The sequence below is a fragment of the Carex rostrata genome, chromosome 33, assembly GCF_964058835.1.
Source record: "Carex rostrata chromosome 33, lpCarRost1.2, whole genome shotgun sequence".
NCBI classification, from domain to species: Eukaryota; Viridiplantae; Streptophyta; class Magnoliopsida; order Poales; family Cyperaceae; genus Carex; species Carex rostrata.
In genome coordinates this window covers 715,127-734,530 of record NC_135950.1, presented here as the reverse complement: position 1 = coordinate 734,530, position 19,404 = coordinate 715,127, and the positions used below count along the sequence as shown (strand labels likewise).

Here is a 19,404-nt window from a genome sequence, read left to right as displayed (position 1 = left end):
GACGGGTAATAATTCTTTTACAAATCTTGCCAATCTTGCTAATCTTGTTTTTGTATATTAATACTTTTCATGTTAAGAGTAGAACTATATGGATGGTTTTGAGCATTTGTTATAGAGTTGCTCAAGTGTTGTAAAAGACGCACAATGATTTGAATCAGTCATGGTCTCTAGTATTGACTAAATAAGGCAAAAGCAATGTGATACTGATAAACACAGCAGCATGAAATAAACATAATATTTTGCATTAAAAAAAATGGATTAGCATTAGGATTACTCATTTAAATTGCTTTCCATGTAATTTCATAATTTAAGTTAGACACTATTTTGGAAAAAGAAAAATGATGTATATAGATGATTTAGAATTGTGATTATAAAGACTAAAGTTGAGAAGGAATCTGCGGTTAAATAGTCCCTGGAAACTCTCCAAACCAGTAATAAGCGAAACAAAATAAGGGAAATTAAGGGTAAGACTGTCAATTTAATTTTTTAATTACTAATAGTAAATGTAATTTTAAGTGATTTAATTAATTTTTTTATACCAGATTCCTTAAGATGTCTGGGTGTGTAAGATAATTCTCAAAATTTGATCAAGATCGATTTCTTTTTTCTTTTTTTCAATTTTCTTTTTTTTCAAACGAGATATCATTTGTTATAGAGTTGCTTAATTAGTCATTTGAATCCGATTTGATGAGTTTTAAACTTAAATTCACCAAAAAGGCTTCATGAACTTAATTAAGAACACCCTAGCTAGTTCTACTAGTCTTCGTGCTAATCTTGTTATTGAATGGTTTTTTTTTTTTTTTTAACTATTATGGTTAGGAATCTGATGGAAAATTTGATAGCTGATAACCTTTAATTTACTAATTAATCTTGCCAATCTTGTTAATCTTGAAAAACAGGCCGTATGAAATTTTGTGCCCAAGCTGCAGCCAGAAGTTCAGCAGAATTGAATTTCTATGCGACCATGGAAAATGTAACGGGCCAACCAGCACAAGGAAGGTGGAAAAGGAGAAGAAAAAATCCTCCAAGAAATAATTATTTAAGTTTTGGATTGAATGTAATTTGTTTGGCTTGTGTTCTCTGACATGATGGTTCGAAATTTAATACTATTGGTTAATTTATAGTTGTTAACTTGATTGTTCTTTCTAATTTGCAGAAGTATTACGAGAGGTTTCAGAAATGAAATAACAAATGAGGAAACGATATACACTATAAGAGAAAAAAAAAAAAAAAAAAACTTTACCGTTGATTCAAACCTCAATTTACTATCCGTTACGCCCTGATTGCAAAGATATATATACACCTATGCCATGAGGACCGATAATTAATATTGATCATCTTTGCCATCAATTGAGTAAACCGGCTGGATATATAATGTCGAACAACCAAATGCCATCGGTTCGATCGAGTTAATCAACAGATGGTGTTAACCGTTGTATTGACCATACACGGATACATATCAGAAAAACATGGCAATATTGGATTGACCATATATATATAATTATACAGTAATACACAGTTACCACGTAAAGGTCTTCACTCTCTCACGAACAAAGCAAATGCTGAAAGAGACATCTTTGGAACATGATCTCCATATTAAAATGTCTTTCCAACCTCATCCATTCTAAAACTTTTGATTAACATCAAACGGTGCTCTATTTATTAGGGAAATTTTTTACAAACAAATTAGCAGATATTGTCATATTGAGTTAATACATTAGCCATTCTTGTACATTGGACTATAAATCACTGGATTCAAAGTCCAAATAACTGATCCAAACCGATCATCTTGTTCTTCATATTAATATGTGAATTTGGAGACCAAATTTATATTTTTTGGAAATTTTTTATTATATTTTTAGATTTATTGAAAATCGTTGTTTTTTTATGTTCCAGATTTGTGCATGTGAAAAACAATGATTTTCAATAAATCTAAAAAAAAGTAAAAAGTTTCCAAAAATATAAAATTTGGTCTACAAACACATTAATATGGAGAACAAGATGAACGGTTTGGATCGGTTATTTAAATTTTGAATCCGATAATTTATAGTTTAATGTACAAAATGCTTATACATTGCAATGGAGGGTAGCCTAACTCTCTGTATATCTCTATTATATTATTATACACGTTGGGTGTCCGATCCGCCAACGGCTATGATTGAGAGATGAAACTTCGGATTTGATCTCAGCTCTCCAATTACATAATTTGTCTTCTTTTGATTAAATGCATCTGTTTTACGTATAGAAGTCTAAATTTAGTTAAAAACATACCCACCACATATGCTGCCACACGATACGTTACAATTAAAATTGAATAAAATCTGAAATTTAGCGATATATTTATCTGTTTACTTTTTTTTTTTTGTTTCCATATTTCTCATCTTCAATTGAGAAGACTCCATATTTCATTTTCTTATTTATTGTTTTCTTACTTCTTCGTTTCTATATGGATCACAGTGGAAATCATTTTTTTTTATTTCCTTATTTCTCTTTCTTTGTTTCTATACATGTTGGTGTAGGCAATTTAGAATATATTTCCGATATAGAATATATCAATGTGTGTGTGTATTCTAAATTGAAAACAAAGAAGAATATAAATTGGAACGTGTGTGTGAATATATATTTTTCTTTTAATATATGTGTGTGTGTATATCCTATACATACACACGATAATACTTTCTATTTATGTTTTTTAATATCATATTATATGTTAATATTAAATTGTTGTATGATATGTGATCTTAGATTCAAATCGAGCTATTATTTGATATCATTGGTACTTAAAAATAAAAAAATCATCACATCATCAAATTGTTATCAGAGATCACGATTAAAGTTAATTAAAAATACAAAATCATATAAATTTTCTATTAACATGTGTTTTAATTTTTAGATAATTATTATTTGGATCATGATAACAATCCCCGCAGGTCTATCCCCGCAAAAAACCCCGCACTAACTGCCAAAAAAGTCATGGGGGGGACCGCTCAATCATTAATACTCCGCAAAAAAATATTAGTATTTAACTTGAAGCATCAAAGTATTTATCCTGAATTTGCAAAGTATTAATCCTTATGCAATGATCTCTATTTATGACTGAATAAATCAATCCATTAATTGTCCCCACACAAAATTTCTTTTTTTTTGAATTGTCCCTGCACAACTGGGGACCATTAAATAAACAATCCCCTCATAAATACTTGTCAATTATCCCCGCACAAAATTTCCTTTTTTTTTTATTGTCCCCGCACAATTGGGGACCATTAAATAAACAATCCCCTCACCCAATGATAAATACTTCTCACACATAATGATAAATACTTTGTGTTACATAGATAAATACTTCTCAGACATAATTGCAATTTTCAGTAAAAACATCAATGATAAATACTCTATGTTACATGGATAAATACTCTATGTTACAAAGATAAATATTTTATGTTACATAGATAAATATTTCTCAAACATAATTGCACTTACAGTAAAACATCAGTGATAAATACTCTTAGACATAATGATAAATACTCTCATGTATAAGGATAAATACTTTATGTTACATGAATAAATACTTTATGTTACATAGATAAATATTTCTCAAACATAATTGCAACTTACAGTAAACATCAATGATAAATACTCTCAGACATAATGATAAATACTTTATGTTATATGGATAAATACTTTATGTTGCATGGATAAATACTTCTCAGAAATAACAAATAAACATTTATTAACGGGAATTGTTATTAGATAACAGTATAATTAATGCGGAAATTATTTTTAAAGGAATAATTAATGCGGGAATTGTTATTAGAGGAAAACATAATTAATGCGGAGATTGGTATTAAATGACTCTAATTTAATGCGGGGATAAATAATGGAAATTTTTAGCCAAATAAGTGAGGGGATATGACAGTTAAGGAAGTGAGAGAGTGCGGGAATAAATGGGGGGATTAGTATAATTATTCTTATTATTTTCATTGATATATTTGTTTCTTATAATATGTCTCCGTTGCAACGCACGGGTATGATACTAGTATATGTATTATATTCGTAATAATTAATTGATTCTATATAACTGTATATAACCACGGATAGGAGAAAAATTTGTATGTAGTTTACATTTCACAATTCAAATCTTTTTAAATAAAAAAAAGTATTCTTGGCAAGTTCTAAATTTTCCAAATCTACGTCACTTCATTCTAATATTGATAGTATGTACATTAGTAGAAAAATCCTTCACGAATTAAAAATTTTCATTTTTATATATTGTGATAGCTTAAAATTTTCAAACAATCCTTTTGGAATCATAAAAGCGGTGAAACCAAATTACTGTTAGTGTCTAATTTTAAAACATTCATTCTATACAGACTTTAAAAAAATATAGCAAACTGCTCTAGTACTGTGGGGCGGTCAGGTAGACATTTCTAAAAAAAATAGCAAACCGCCCTAGAGGCCGGTCAGGGTATTTTAAAAAAAAAATTAAAACAAAGGGAAAATTTGCTATTATTTTGCAGGGTAATTACAAAAAAGCGAAAAATTCTACATCTCATTCCTAATTTTTTAATGTCTACTACCTAATTTTGTTATACTTTTTTCATAATAGAAATATTTATATAATTTCGGCAATAGAAAAAATAATATTCTACGTTTATATGCATATTCCTAAACTAACAAACTGAGTTAGACTTTAACAAAAAAGAATATCAAAATAATTCATAGAGTACACTCACAAATCAATAAAAATGAAATAGCTTGGAGCAACCTGTATGGAATCAATCAAGACCTAAATGATCTAACTGCACCAATACAAACAGAAGAAATTATCAATGTAATCAAATCATGGCCCTCCAACAAAAGCCCAGGACCAGATGGATTTACAGGAGAATTCTATGAAGAATTCAAAGACATTCTGATACATGATCTACATAAAATCTATACAGCTGTTTTAGAGAATGGAATTAAGATGGACAAACTAAGTGCTTCATACATTGTTCTAATCCCTAAAAAGGAAGATGCAAAAAGACCACAGGACTTTAGACCCATAAGTCTGCTTCATGGAGTGCAGAAAATTTTATCTAAAGTTCTAGCGAATAGATTACAGCCTCACATCTCTAAGTTGGTGAAGGATAATCAGACAGGCTTCATTCAAGGAAGGCAAATTACTGAAGGTTTCTTATACGTGCAACAGACTTTGCATATGGCTAAAGAACAGAAGGTGCCATTAGCCTTATTTAAAGCTGATATTCATAAGGCCTTTGATACACTAAGTTGGGAATTCTTAATTAAAGTAATGACAGCTTTGGGATTTCCATTAAAATGGACACAATGGATGGATAATTGTATATTATCTGGAAATTCACAGATAATAATAAATGGTCTACTAAGTAAGAAAATCATTTTGAAAAGGGGTGTAAGGCAAGGTGATCCACTTTCTCAATTGTTATTCATTCTTGCCATGGACTTTATACCAAGATGGATGGACAAGTTAAAAGAACAAGGAACATGGCAATTGCCATTTGATAGCATGAGGCCTTGTTTGCTATATGCAGATGACTCAATCTTCTTCCTAAAACCTGAGTTGAGACAGGCACAGACATTAAAACTGATGTTGTCGGTTTTTCAACAAGTGTCAGGCTTATCAGTAAACATGGCGAAATCTGAATTACTTATATCAGAATTTCATCAAGATCATCAGCAGTTATTGAATATACTGGAATGTAAAAAGGGTCATTTCCCATTCGCATACCTAGGTTTGCCACTGTCAGACAAAGCTTTGCCAAAAAGTGCATATATACCCCTGATACAAAAAGTTAACAAGAGATTACAAGGTTGGGCGGCAAAACTATTATCAATGGCAGGAAGACTAATTCTGATAAATTCGGTGCTTTCATCAATTCCAACCTATTTTATGACTGTTTTCAAATTACCAAGTTGGGTAATTGAAGACATAGACAAAATGAGAAGAAAATTCTTATGGAAAAGAAATACTTTAGATGGAGAAGGAAAAGGATTTCATCTGGCAAACTGGGAACTAGTTTGCAAATCAAAAAAGTCAGGAGGATTAGGAATAATAGACTTGAAAGCTTTCAACACACCATTATTGATGAAATGGTACTGGCAATGGCAAAAACCTGAAGCACACCTTTGGAAGACTTTGTTTCAGAATGAATATAATATTGATGATGAAGGGCAATTACCAAATTGCAAATTTTTCAAAACCACACTAAAGGAGGCTCAATATTTCTGTGAATTGCATCTTAAGAGAAGAATAAACAATGGTGAGAAAACTAAATTCTGGCACCATGATTGGGGATATGGGCATCTTAGTCAAAAATTGCCAGACTTATATGCATTAGCATTAAATCAACAGGAGATGGCCATTCAAGTGATAAACTCCCAATCTATTGCTTCACATTTTCAACCTTTGGTCTCTCAAGCAAGTCTGGACCAATTTATCCAATTATTCACAATAATTGGAGGTCTGACTCCACTGAACCAGAGTCAAGATGAGATGGAATGGAGTCTGACAAAAACAAAAGAATTCACAGTAAACAGTGCATACAAGGAGTTAAAGAATGAAACAAATAGTAATATTGTAATACAAAGGGTATGGAAGATGAAGGTACCTCCAAGAATGAAAATCTTCATATGGTTAGCTTATTACAAAAAGATTTTGACAGCAGAGAATTTATAAAAAAGGGGATGGAATCTTTCAAGCATGTGCGTGATGTGCAGAAATAGTGGGGAGTCGATTCTTCACTTATTTTCACATTGCCCTTTTGTAATGGACTTATACGGAAAAGTCGCAAGTATTTCAGGAATCCAACAAAGAAATTGGAAGGAAGAGTTTAATGCAGAAGAGGTGATCAATTGGACAGTATCATCAAAAGGAAGTATGAAATCCAGAGAATTAATATTATTATCCATATTTATCAGCTGGAGGGAAAGATGCACAAGAATATTCAGAGAAGAAGTCAGAGAGGTGGAGGAGTTGGCTCAAGAGGTGCTATTTCAATGGCAGATATTAAATAACAACTCTTGAAGAGCAGTTAGAAGAGTTTTAAATTTAGAAGTTTGGTTTTTTATTGTTTCTCAAAAAAAAAAAAATTATTATTTTTAATCTGTTACTCAACATGGTTGAGTGAACTTTTTGAAATATGTAAAAGGTTTCACATCCAAACCTTTAAAAACCTTCTCAAATTAATAAAATAAATAAGGACTTTGATCCTTATTTTTACTCAAAAAAAAAAATAAAAAAATGAACAGAACATATGAATAAAACAACAGTACTTTACATCAGCAATAACATATTTTTTTACCAACACAGATAGACAACCAAAATAGTTAACTTAAACAAAAAATGTTCAGTTTGAAAATAAAAGCCATGCGTACGTCCCTCCAAATTTTGGACTAAGAATTCAATCAGTTACGTATGAAATGTTCCCAATGGTTCTCACATGTGCATAGAAATTTTTGACCAGCAGATTCCAAGTTTTAGATCTAATTTTCCTCATGCAGCAGTTCAAAACTTCGACCGTCTCAAGGTGCTCCCGTGGAGACAAATCATATTTCGGCTCCTTCAGACCTAAATTCCGAGATGCATTTTCCCAGAGCTTCATAGTGCACAAAACTTTCATGCTTAGTGAATTAAGGCCTTAAATAAAACCGTCTTAGCTAGCTAATTGGTAGTTCATAGTTGAAAGAAAATTCATTATTACAATTCTTAGCAAGCTAAGTGGTAGTTTGTCATATGTACTTGGTTTTTCAGCATAACGTAACCAGATCCTAGCTATGCAACAAAAACTTTTATTATTCCAATTCTTATTTTGTACCTAACTTACAAGGGGTTTCAAATTGTCCCTCGTGAGATCTTGCATCATCTCTCTAAGTCGGGTAAGGGGTCGGTTTTTATAAAAATTGACTTTGCAAAGGCCTTCGACTCGGTCAGTTGGGAGTTCCTTATAAATGTGATGGAGGCAAGAGGTTTTCCACCAAGATGGTTGAGTTGGATTCGATCACTCTTAGAAACAGCAAGTTCAAGAGTTATTGTAAATGATGAGATTACAGATTACTTTGATCATAAGAGAGGTTTGAGGCAAGGAGATCCCCTTTCTCCAATGCTTTTCAATTTGGCAGTAGATGTGTTACAAATGATGATAAGTAAATTAAATCTCAATTTATCTAATAGGCTATCTTTAAAGTTGAGGGATTCGGTTATTGCCTTGCAATATGCCGATGACACGGCTATCATTGCTAGTGCGGATGAAGAAACTTTGATTTCCCTAAAAATCATTTTGAGAATGTTTACGGCAATCTCGGGTCTTCATATCAACTATGACAAAAGCATGTGGATACCGATTAATATGCAAGAAGAAGCTTGCAATCGGGTGAACTTGATTTTGGGATGCCGTCAATCCCAATTTCCGACCATTTATTTGGGTATGCCACTCACAATTAGGGCACCTACAAGAGCTCTCTTTATGCCTTTGATTAAACGCTTTGAAAGCGTGTTGGAGGGTTGGAAAGGGAAGCTCCTTTCAAGAGGGGGTAGGTTACAACTTGTTAATTCGGTCCTTTCTTCTATACCAATTTATTTCATGGCTTGTTTTCAATTGCCAAAGTGGTTACTTCAGAGACTTGACCGAATTAGGAGAACTTTTTTATGGGGAAAAAATGAAGACAATAGAGTTGGAATTCCTTTGATAAATTGGGATACGGTTTGTTTATCGAAAGAATGGGGAGGAATGGGGGTTTCTAACTTGAGGTTACGAAACATCTCACTACTCTTGCGATGGTGGTGGAGATTGTACACTAACTTTAATTGTTTGTGGACCGAAAAGATTGTTCTTCTCAAGCAAAAGTCTCATGCTCAAGATGGTGCGAGAAGGTGGATCTGCACAGGTTCTTTCTTTTGGGGAACTTTACAATCAATCAATCATTTGTTTACTATGTCTACTGAGCTTGACAGGAATAATCAGCTAGTGTGGGCATGGGGGTCACATGGGGTCTACTCAGCAAAATCGGCCTACACAGTGTTGGCAGGAGGTGGTAAAATTAAATGACCGTTCGATACTATTTGGAACTATAAGGTGCCACCAACTGTGCACATTTTTGTTTTTCTACTACTCAGAGACAGATTGCTCACTCATGAGATGATGGTGCGAAGAGGTTTTCATATATCCACGAATTGTGAGTCCTGTAACATTGGGGAAGTTGAGTCCACACTGCATCTGTTTTTTCAATGTCCAAAAGCAGTAAGAGTGTGGGCAAGAATGGCATCTATTCTAGGGGTAAAGCTTATGCATTTCGATGTATCGGTACAGGGGACTTGGCAAGTTTCGATTTCTAGAGCAGCTGCAGCTGGTTTGAGGAAGAAGCAGTGGCAGGCTTACTTTGTCTCGACCTGCTGGTCCATCTGGAAACAACGGAATAAAAAGATTTTTGAAGGTCAAGAGGTACCGATTAAGGCAGTGGAGGAAAACATCTTGCAAGACGCAAAGTTGTGGTTGAGATTGTGTTAGATAGGCCTTAGTGGCTGTGGCTTTTGTTGTTGGTTGTATTATTTTTTCTTCATGTTTTTGGTTTTTTTCTTTTATAATTCGGATACTGGCACACTGACAGCCGCTGTCAGTATTTTCAAAAAAAGAGAGAAAGAAAGAAAGATTACAATTTCATCCAACAAAGTGATGTCCTCTAGATGTGGCGAATTGTGGATGAAAAAAGCAATCAAATCGAAGTTAAAATCTACTCTCCATAAAATGCTCAATCTCTTCAAGTTGTTAAAGGTTGGACAATTAGAAGCTCCATTCTTCAACTTTTCCATCATGTGAAAATTGCAACAAATTGTTAACAAGGTCTACAAATTTTAATTTATAGAAAAAAAAAAAGCAATTGGTTACAAGACTAAAACCCGATGGATACATATTGCTATGAAAAAATGGCTATCAATATGTATGCTCTATTTCCGCAAATGTATCCATTTCCTGAAAAAATGGCTATTAATATGTGATCAGAGGTTTGCATAGCAATAATATAATTAAATATTGATAGCCATTTTTTGCAAGAAAAGAATAATCACAAAACAAAGATCATCCAACTAGCACAGAGTTTTGGCAAACAGTAAGGTTATGATCATTAATATTGGTTATACCATTTCAATTTAGTTGTTGTATTATCGATCAGCATATAATTAGTACTGCATAGAGGAAGTACCTTAATCTCACATTCCACAACAAAATGCAGGCTTGTCACGTTTGAAAGAGAACCAAGAAAATTGGGCTCCCTACCGATTACTACACCATCCAGCTCACACCATCCGAACTCGATGAATGCACCAACAAGGGAAGGCATGTTTGAAGCTGAAATTTCTGTTAAGCCATAGTATCTTTCGATCTCCAGATACAAGAGATTCGGAGTAGTAATTTCAAGTTTCTCAACTTCCTTCGCTCGATCACAATAAAAAAATGATCAATTTCTTTAAAATGTTAAAATAAATCTTATCAAAGTTGAGTTCACAATTTCAGAGTGTCAATTCTTCAAGGACAGGACATCCCAACGATAATTTATTAAAGAAATCCCTGCCTATATCTTGCCTGACGAGTTCTAGTTTCTTCAAATGGGGAAGGTTGATTGAGTTTGGAGCAAAATTTTCCAAATCATAGTTGCAGCTAAGATGCACATCTTCGAGAGAGTCACTGTTGAAAATTGAATCTATGTCCAAATTCTCACAACTATCCAGATGAAAATTAACCGATAAAACTCGAGGCTTGAACTTTAGTGCACGTGGAATTACTTCTGTGACCGATTTGGGAGTATAATATTGATCATGACAATCATTAAACCAATGCAGCTTAAATGTATCCAGTATCAGTGCTTCTCGATATAGCATAACACCTTCAATGAACTGCACATACTTGGACTCATATTCTTTAATTTGTTGCATACATTCTTTTGTGTTCCCATCAAGTACCCTATGATCACCATGACAGAACTTTTCAAAATCAAATTCTAGAGTCGGTACAGCAGTCCATATGTATTTCCATGTCTTTGATAAAATACACGTTTGTATGGCTTCTTTGGTGCTAAGAAAAGAAAGGATGTGAGCAAGAATTTTGTTTGGCAGATTGCTAATCTGGTCGACTTCAACGGTCATTTTGATATTTTTTCTAGCATGACTCTTGATTCTATTCATCTTGTTCGCTCCAACAAGTTTTTGTTGACAGAGACATCAAATTAAAGGAAGAAACCATATTTTAATTAATAAACAATACTAGGAAGACATATATATCAATAAATAAACAGATACCATATATTTCAATAAATAAACAGATAACCAAGTACATTAAAACTAGTCATAAAGAATAATTATGCAGTTGTAATGATAATGATAATAAATTATTTCATGATTTATAAGTAGAAAAGCTAACTTACAAATTTGTCTAGACGACAATAGCAGACTAAGGGATTGAGAGAAAAATAGCGACAAATTAAGTCTCAGATTTTATTTGAAAGGTAAATGAGAGTTGCCCCTCTTTAGTGAGAAAAGGAAATAAATAAACGAATCTCAGAAAAGGAAAGAAAAAAAAAGTTAAAATAGAAGAGGCCAAATTTAGACCAACTCCATCTATTTCTGAAACCATAAAAGATAGTACTTTTTATAATTTCTGAAACCAAGTTTGGTTGGATTGAGAATAGGCTATTTTTGAAATTAGACTATTCGGAAAAGCTAATTCGGTGTATGGTTAGATTTGAATAGCTCGAATAATAAATCCAATATTTTTGTCTTATTAGAATAGGATATTCCTAAGAATTTTGAGATTTAGTTATTTTAATAAAACACTGCTTAACACAAATTTCGCAAATTCTAGCATTGATTCTAACTTTCCCAAGTCCAATTCCCCCGGAAGACAATCATACATAATGTTCACAACCTCCAGGCGTTTAAACAAGCATTCTCGAATTGCTTTTGATTCCCACGAACCTTCAATATATGGTGGATCACGAAAGTACAAAAGCTAAAAATTGGGAGAAAAAAAAAATGAAGAAGCCCTGTCAGTGGTATGATTAGGAAGTATGAATAGATAGAAAGATTTAACTAATTTGCCAGTACCAACATTATATAGATTTTCGACTATTGGAGTCAATGTATACAGAGGGGCTATTGATGTTTATTTTTTGAACAAGAAGTCGTTTGTAGAAAATATGTAGGGAATATGGAGGTCTTACCTGTAACAATTTTATCTAAAATCCAACACATCAACATGAAATTTTTACAAAAGAATGGGGCTCAGTTGACTCCCATTCTTGCCTAGTAATTGGTAACTGTATTTCTTTCAAGTTTCCTTGCCGACAGTATTACTTGAATGGATTTGCAAATAATCGAGCATTCAGTTTTGCCCAAAAATATAAAAATTAATACAAAACATAAACAGAAAAATACATGTAGAGAAGTAGTGCACCTTTATACGGAGTTCTTTTAAGTTCGGTGCACTTTGAAACAAGCAAAGAGCAGGCGCAATCTCATTCACGCCACTACCTAAATCCACAGAAATCTCAGACAAATGATTGAACATTGCTGGAAGATTCTTCTGAATAGGTCCCCTGGCCAAGTACTTGCAAAAAAAGTGGAAGAAATCATAAATATCTAGCCAAATAATAAGGCGACATATTATTAGTGTCAGAAAAACATCAGATCTGTCAACACTACAATACCACGTATATACCAGAATATATTTGACTCATATCCATTGATTCTATAACCTTTTTTTTGGCTTAATTTACTAGAATATAACCATTCTGTACTACTAGTGATAGGTATGCTAATATCATTGTAAAATTTTTTTAAAATATATCAAACTTACATCAATGAATAGACCCCGTATCGCTAGCTTTTGAATGTTAGAAAGATGACCAAGAGCACGTGTAATGTTGCTTTCCTTCACATCTTTTGCATAATCTCCAATATTTCCAATATAACTAAAGAGACGAATGATTCCCATGACCAATTTTGGAGTTTCCAAACATATACCTTGAAAAGTACCACTGATAGCCAAACAAGTGAGTTTTGGTGCAAGGATACGAAGGCAACCTTGCAGGACAAAATAACTAAGATCCAAGTATTCTAGTAAAGGGCAACTCGAAACCATTTTCTCTATACCAAACCCCAACAAATTAAAATGAGATAGGCAAAGGGTGTGTAGCAGAGTAAAGTCATTGAAAAACTGAGGAACATTAAAACTGTAACCTGTCAGGCACACAGATTTCAATGCATTGCAAGAAAAGAAGCGCGAAGGAATTTTTCCTTTAATCCCGCAAAAATGTAGATGAAGATGCTCAATTTCATTTGTAGATAAGATGAGCATCCAGCGACCGATTGCCTCATTGCAGGCATGCTCACTAACAAGCTTGAATTTTTGAATTGAACCCCGGTGAACCCGTAGTACCTTGTCGATCAATTCAATAAGCCTAGACTCTGTATATTTTTCTTCAAACACCAAATTTGGATGTGAAGTCCATGAATCCTTCCAAGTGCTCGAGAGGATGCTTGTTCTGGCCGCCTCTTTGAGTGAAAGTTCAGCTAAAATTTTCTCTTTTATATCAGCAGGCAGTTTGCTGATATAATCACTATTTATATTGATATTATCACTGTTTTTTTTAGGCTGAAGTTCATCCATTGAAAATTTGAGTCAATTTCAACCTGCAGGCAGCATTAGAATACTGAATCAAGAAGAGTATTTACTAAATAAAAGACTATTTAATGAACTAAAACCTCAACTGTAGAAATGTTGATAAACCAATGTCACTCAAAACTCCATGTAATTGCCACATATAAAATAGAAGCACTTGGATTATAAAAAATAGAAGCCGCAGATCACTATTAATCATTATTCATCTCACTAAACAAAATAGGGTCTGTAATTTAGTAGCCAAAGATTTGACTAACAAATAATGCATTATTAGATTAGAATACAGGGGAAAAGGCTACATGGCAACAAAAAAATATTTAATAAATAAAAGACTATTTAATGAACTAAAACCTCAATAATAGAAATGTTGATAAAATACAAAATTCGGTGTTTGCTACTAATGCAAAAAAAAAAGGCAAGAGGAAAATGAAAAGAGAAGATTACTGTCACCGAAAGAATCTAAAATAAAACATGAACTATTGAACTCGTGCAAAAAAAATATAATGAACTATTCCTCCATAAAAGGCACGAATGAATGGATTGATTATTAGGAAGTATTTATATAAAGGGAGATAGAGAAAGAGTTGATTAATAATTACCGAGGAGAGAGGGAGAAGATGGAGAGACAGCAGGGGTTCCAATATATTGTTTGAATGGGGATATTTATTTTCGACTATTAACGAGGAGGAGCATCTACATCCGTGAATTTCGTGAGGGGGAATCGAACTCTCGACCTTTGAGTATAACAACTCTAGAACATTTTCCTAGCCAATTGTGCTACCTCTCATTTCTCCTTGGAAAGTGTTGTTGATGAGGTTCTTCAATCTTTTTATGTGGGCTATGCTCTATCTATCTCTATGTCCAAAATTTTTATTTATAGCTTAACAAAAAAAAAAAAATCAAACTTAGTCACAATTCGAAAAATACCTAGGCCGCACATATGATCTGCGGCTTCAAATACTGGATCTGCACAAATGTTCTACGGCCTCAAACTGGAGTCGACAAAGACATTATGCGGTCCCAACTTTTTTTTCTTCAGAACAGTTATTAATAAGAAACAAAAACATTGATTTCTATGGCACATTGATTTTTCACCAAAACCGATTTTTCGAAGAATCAGTTGGCATAAAAACTGATATTTTTTTTTAGTTGAAAAATTTTCTAAAAAAAAATTGGAGCCGCAGAGGTGATCTACGAACCCCACACTAATACAAAAAAATATTTTTCCCATCGTCCCTTTACCATCGGATGTGCTTCCACATAGATGGTGTACATCACGAGTGGCAGCGTTGTAATTACGTTGAACTTTTTACCGTATGTTTCGGATAACAAACCGATGGCGTTGATGGACCCCCTCCTGACCTCCTTTTTTGTCATCGGTTAAATTTCACGAATAGTTAGTATTGAGTGTCTCTCCAACATCGGTTTGGCTAAAAGGCCGATGGCACTGAGGGGGTTACTTTTACCATCCCTTGTGTACATGATCCGTTAGTGTTAGATTGATCAACACTGTCTGGTATCCTTACTGAACCAATGTTGTATTTTTTATTGGCAACTATGATAATTAAATAATTGGAATATTGGTAATGCAGCTACATCAATTTAACTGATGATGTTACTACTACAAAAAAACACATTTAATTACTATATATATCCAATTTAATCATTATAAGGAACTAATTATTTAATAACATACATAATTCCAACTCAATAATATCTAATTAAGGATCATTAACCATATCAATTAAAAATTTTGTGTTATATTTTTTTAACAGAAAAGTTCATAATTAACCAAGAGAGTAACATATATATATATCACTAGCTATATAAGCTAGCTGGCTTATTAATTACTATATAATACTCATGAATGTTTAAATTAAACAAATTCAAGGGCGACGAAGTTAAACTAATGAAGTTCATAATAATTAAGTTTTTGTAACTAATTAGAGTAACAGAACTATACATGCAAGAAAGTTAAATTAAACATATGCATATATTAATTACAAAACATCTAAAATAGTAGATTCCAATTCAACATATGCATATATTTCAAAACATCCCAAATAATAGATCCCAATTCAACATATGCACAAAATATGTTGTTCATCCATACATCCATCCAAGTTAATTTAGCAAATAAACAACAAATCACATAATACTAATCAGGATATATGTGATTAGCTGGACATGATGCATTTACTACCAAAAGATAATTAAACCTATCCAAATGTTCATAAGCCACACACACTGGGGGCTGATATATATCGATCACTAATAACAAAATACATCCTCCTCCTTCACAAGTATAACTCAATCGACTTCATAATAAAACAATCATCCCAGTAATAACGATCAAACATCATGCTTGAAATAGCCATTATGTTTCGCTCTAACTCGAAGCCCCCGCTATTTAAAATGTACACAACATGCGACACAATTGTTCTCATGAAGTATTCTACGAGTGACAACTAAAGCATAGTGCCTAAAGTTTCTCAATTCCCCTTTACCCAACATGAGATAGGGATGTAAACAGATCAGATACGGATCGGATAGTGGTAAAACCATATCCGTATCCGTTTTTATTTTTTGGATACGGATACGGATACGGATCGGATATTAACAGGATACGGATCGGATATTAACAGGATACGGATATGGATTTCCGCTATTTATAATAGTAAATAACATAAATTTTTTCATAATATATATTAAGCTATATAGTATATACCTACTATTCGGATACGGATAATTAAAATTTAAAACCATATATGTATCCGTATCCACATGGATATTCAGATATCGGATATCCGTATCAAATTTTCAGATATGGATTTGGATATGGTCGGATAATATCCGATCCGTTTGCACCCCTAACATGAGATACTAAATCGCTCGTCTCACCATGGTATCAAACCTCCAAAACTTAACCTCAATCATCTGGAGATCTCTTCTGTCAAATGCTTCAACCATCGAGACTGGAACTATAGTTTTTTTCTATTCTTCATAATCATTATCACACAACTGTAACAAATAGTTGATCAATTGATATATAACTTGATAGCTAGATTAATTATGATTTTTACTTAATGTAAACAACAAATTAAAAATGAACAGAAGCGCTATGTATTTGAAAACTTACACAAGACTGATGTTGTACTAGTACAAGTTTTGTCAGCTTTGGACAGCTCTCTGATAGAGTAGAAATCAATGTTAATAATATTTATAACCCTAATTGTCTACTTTACAATCGATCCACAAGCGTATGAATATATCGTATAGTACAGATCGAGGTGTCGATCTGCAGGGATGGTGTATTAAGAAATCTAAGATGTAAACTAAGTTTAGGTTATTGATTCTTTTAGGTCGAGTGATTGTGTATGGTTGATTGATTATTGGTTGTAATGTTGAGTTACAACAGTGGAATAGTAGTAGATTAAGTGTTTAGAAGATGGGCTTCTAGGGAATCAAACATTCTATCCTTCAAACTTGTCTAATCTAGGTTCTGGTTAACATAACAATTGCATACAGTCTGTCACCAATCGTGTGCTACTGCTAATACCTGTCAATGTAAAGTAATTTAATCGCATGCAGTTATGTCACTATCCGTATGCTATTGCACAAACCGTACAGAGGTCGGTCACCACTCCAGTCGGAATCACATACGGTTTGATCAGAACAGTGCACGGCCTGCACTGGTATTAATTGCAATCTGAGAGTTTCTAATCATGTTCTAGTGCTGATTACTTGGTCAGTAATGTAACACCCTAATTGACTAAGTCCAGGTTGGGCACTTAATACAATTGCATGAAGATTAATGATAAGTCCTAATTACTAATATTACAAAAGAGTCAAGTTCACTTGATCGGTCCTTCCTCTAACCTTTTATAATAACAACAATTAACATTACTCCTCTATCAATCATAAAGTGTGACTATCATCTATCAAACTATATCATAATAGGTTTCTAACTGAAGTTCGGATACAAGTGGTCAACTGGTTCAGTTTATTTTACTTGTATCTAAGATACTTATATTCTATGATTATTGGTTAACCCTACAATGGTATGCAAGGAGCACACATCTCAATGCATATAAGGTTTCTTCAAGCACACAATAAGTAAGAAAATAAGACATAAATCTCAGTAAGAATTCATATCATAGTGCAATGATAATATAAATGAACAACTAATTAAACTCATAAGAATTCAATATTACATGTCTTCACCCTAGAAAAAAGGGTTGTTTTACCCGCTCATGGCAGGTTCAACAACAAAAGAGAAAAAATACATAAAGAAAGAGAGCAATAGAGAGAGATGGAATGAGGACACCTATGCTGTCTCTTCTCTCATGCACGCCCGTCTTCAGGTCTCATCTCGTCCTCCTCTTCTAATGGAGACCTTGCTATTCTATTCATTTCTCCTTTGCATAGCCTCCATAGAAGTGAAACCCTAGTTCTAAGTGCTCTATAATGTAAAATATGTCTTCAGATGTTTAGAGATTTGAGAGAGATATCCTTCCCTGCCGTCCATATGGAGTCACTACTAGAGTGCCCTATTATCTTGCCATATAGACACTACTAGAGTGCTCCAAACACTTTCAATTAGAGTGTTGTATTAGGGTTGTAAATACCTTATTATCTTCCTATATAGAGTCACTACTAGAGTGCTCTAAATACCTTCAATTGGAGTGATGTATTAGGGTTGTAAATACCCTATTATCTTCCCATATAGAGACACTACTAGAGTGCTCCAAACACCTTCTAATGGTGTGTTTTATTAGGATTTTAAATGTCCTATTATTTGGCCATATGGAGACACAACTAGAGTGCTCCAAACACCATCAATTGGAGTGTTGTATTAGGGTTGTAAATGCCCAATTATCTTACCATATCGAGACACTACTAGAGTGCTCCAAACACCTTCAATTGGAGTGTTGTATTAGGTTTTTAAAGTCCTTATTATCTTGCCATCTGGAGACACAGCTTGATTGCTCCAAACACGTTTAATTGGAGTATTGTACTAGGGTTGCAAATTCCATATTATCATACTATATAGAGTCACTACTAGAGTTCTCCAAATACCTTCAATTGGAGTGTTGTATTAGTGTTATAAATGCCATATTATCTTGGTATATATAGTCACTACTAGAGGGCTCGAAAAACCTTCAATTGGGGTGTTCTATTAGGGTTGCAAATACCCTATTATATTGTCATATAGAGACACTACAAGAGTGCTCGAAACACTTTTAATTGGAGTGTTGTATTACGTTTGTAAATGCCCTACTATCTTGCCATCTAGAGACAGTGCTAGAGTGCCCTAAATAGTTTCAATTGGAGTATAGCTTTAGGGTTGTAAATGCCCAATTATCTTACCATATCGAGATACTACTAGAGTGCTCCAAACACCTTCAATTGGAGTGTTGTATGATGGTTGTAAATATACTATTATCTTGCCAAAGAGAGACAGTACTAGAGTTCCCCAAACACCTTCAATTAGAATGTTTTATTAGGGTTGTAAATGTTGTATTAACTTGCCATCTACAAACACTATTAGAGTGCTCGAAACACCTTTAATTGGAGTGTTGTATTAGGGTTGGAAATGCCCTATCATCTTGCTATATAGTGTCACTACAAGAGTGTTACAAACACCTTCAATTGGAGTGTTGTATTAGGGCTATAAATGCCATATTATCTTGCTATATAGAGTCACTACTAGAGT

General features: G+C 33.3%; 1 long non-coding RNA gene across 1 annotated transcript; it reads right to left on the bottom strand.

The window, feature by feature from the left end:
- Window positions 1–11,912: 11,912 nt before the first annotated feature.
- LOC144548660 (uncharacterized) lies at window positions 11,913–12,972 on the bottom strand. The gene is made up of 3 exons (XR_013509410.1): window positions 12,864–12,972; window positions 12,462–12,614; window positions 11,913–12,017 (listed from the first exon to the last, which is right to left on the bottom strand). It is a non-coding gene; the product is annotated as an uncharacterized LOC144548660 (long non-coding RNA).
- Between the last annotated feature and the right edge of the window lie 6,432 nt (window positions 12,973–19,404).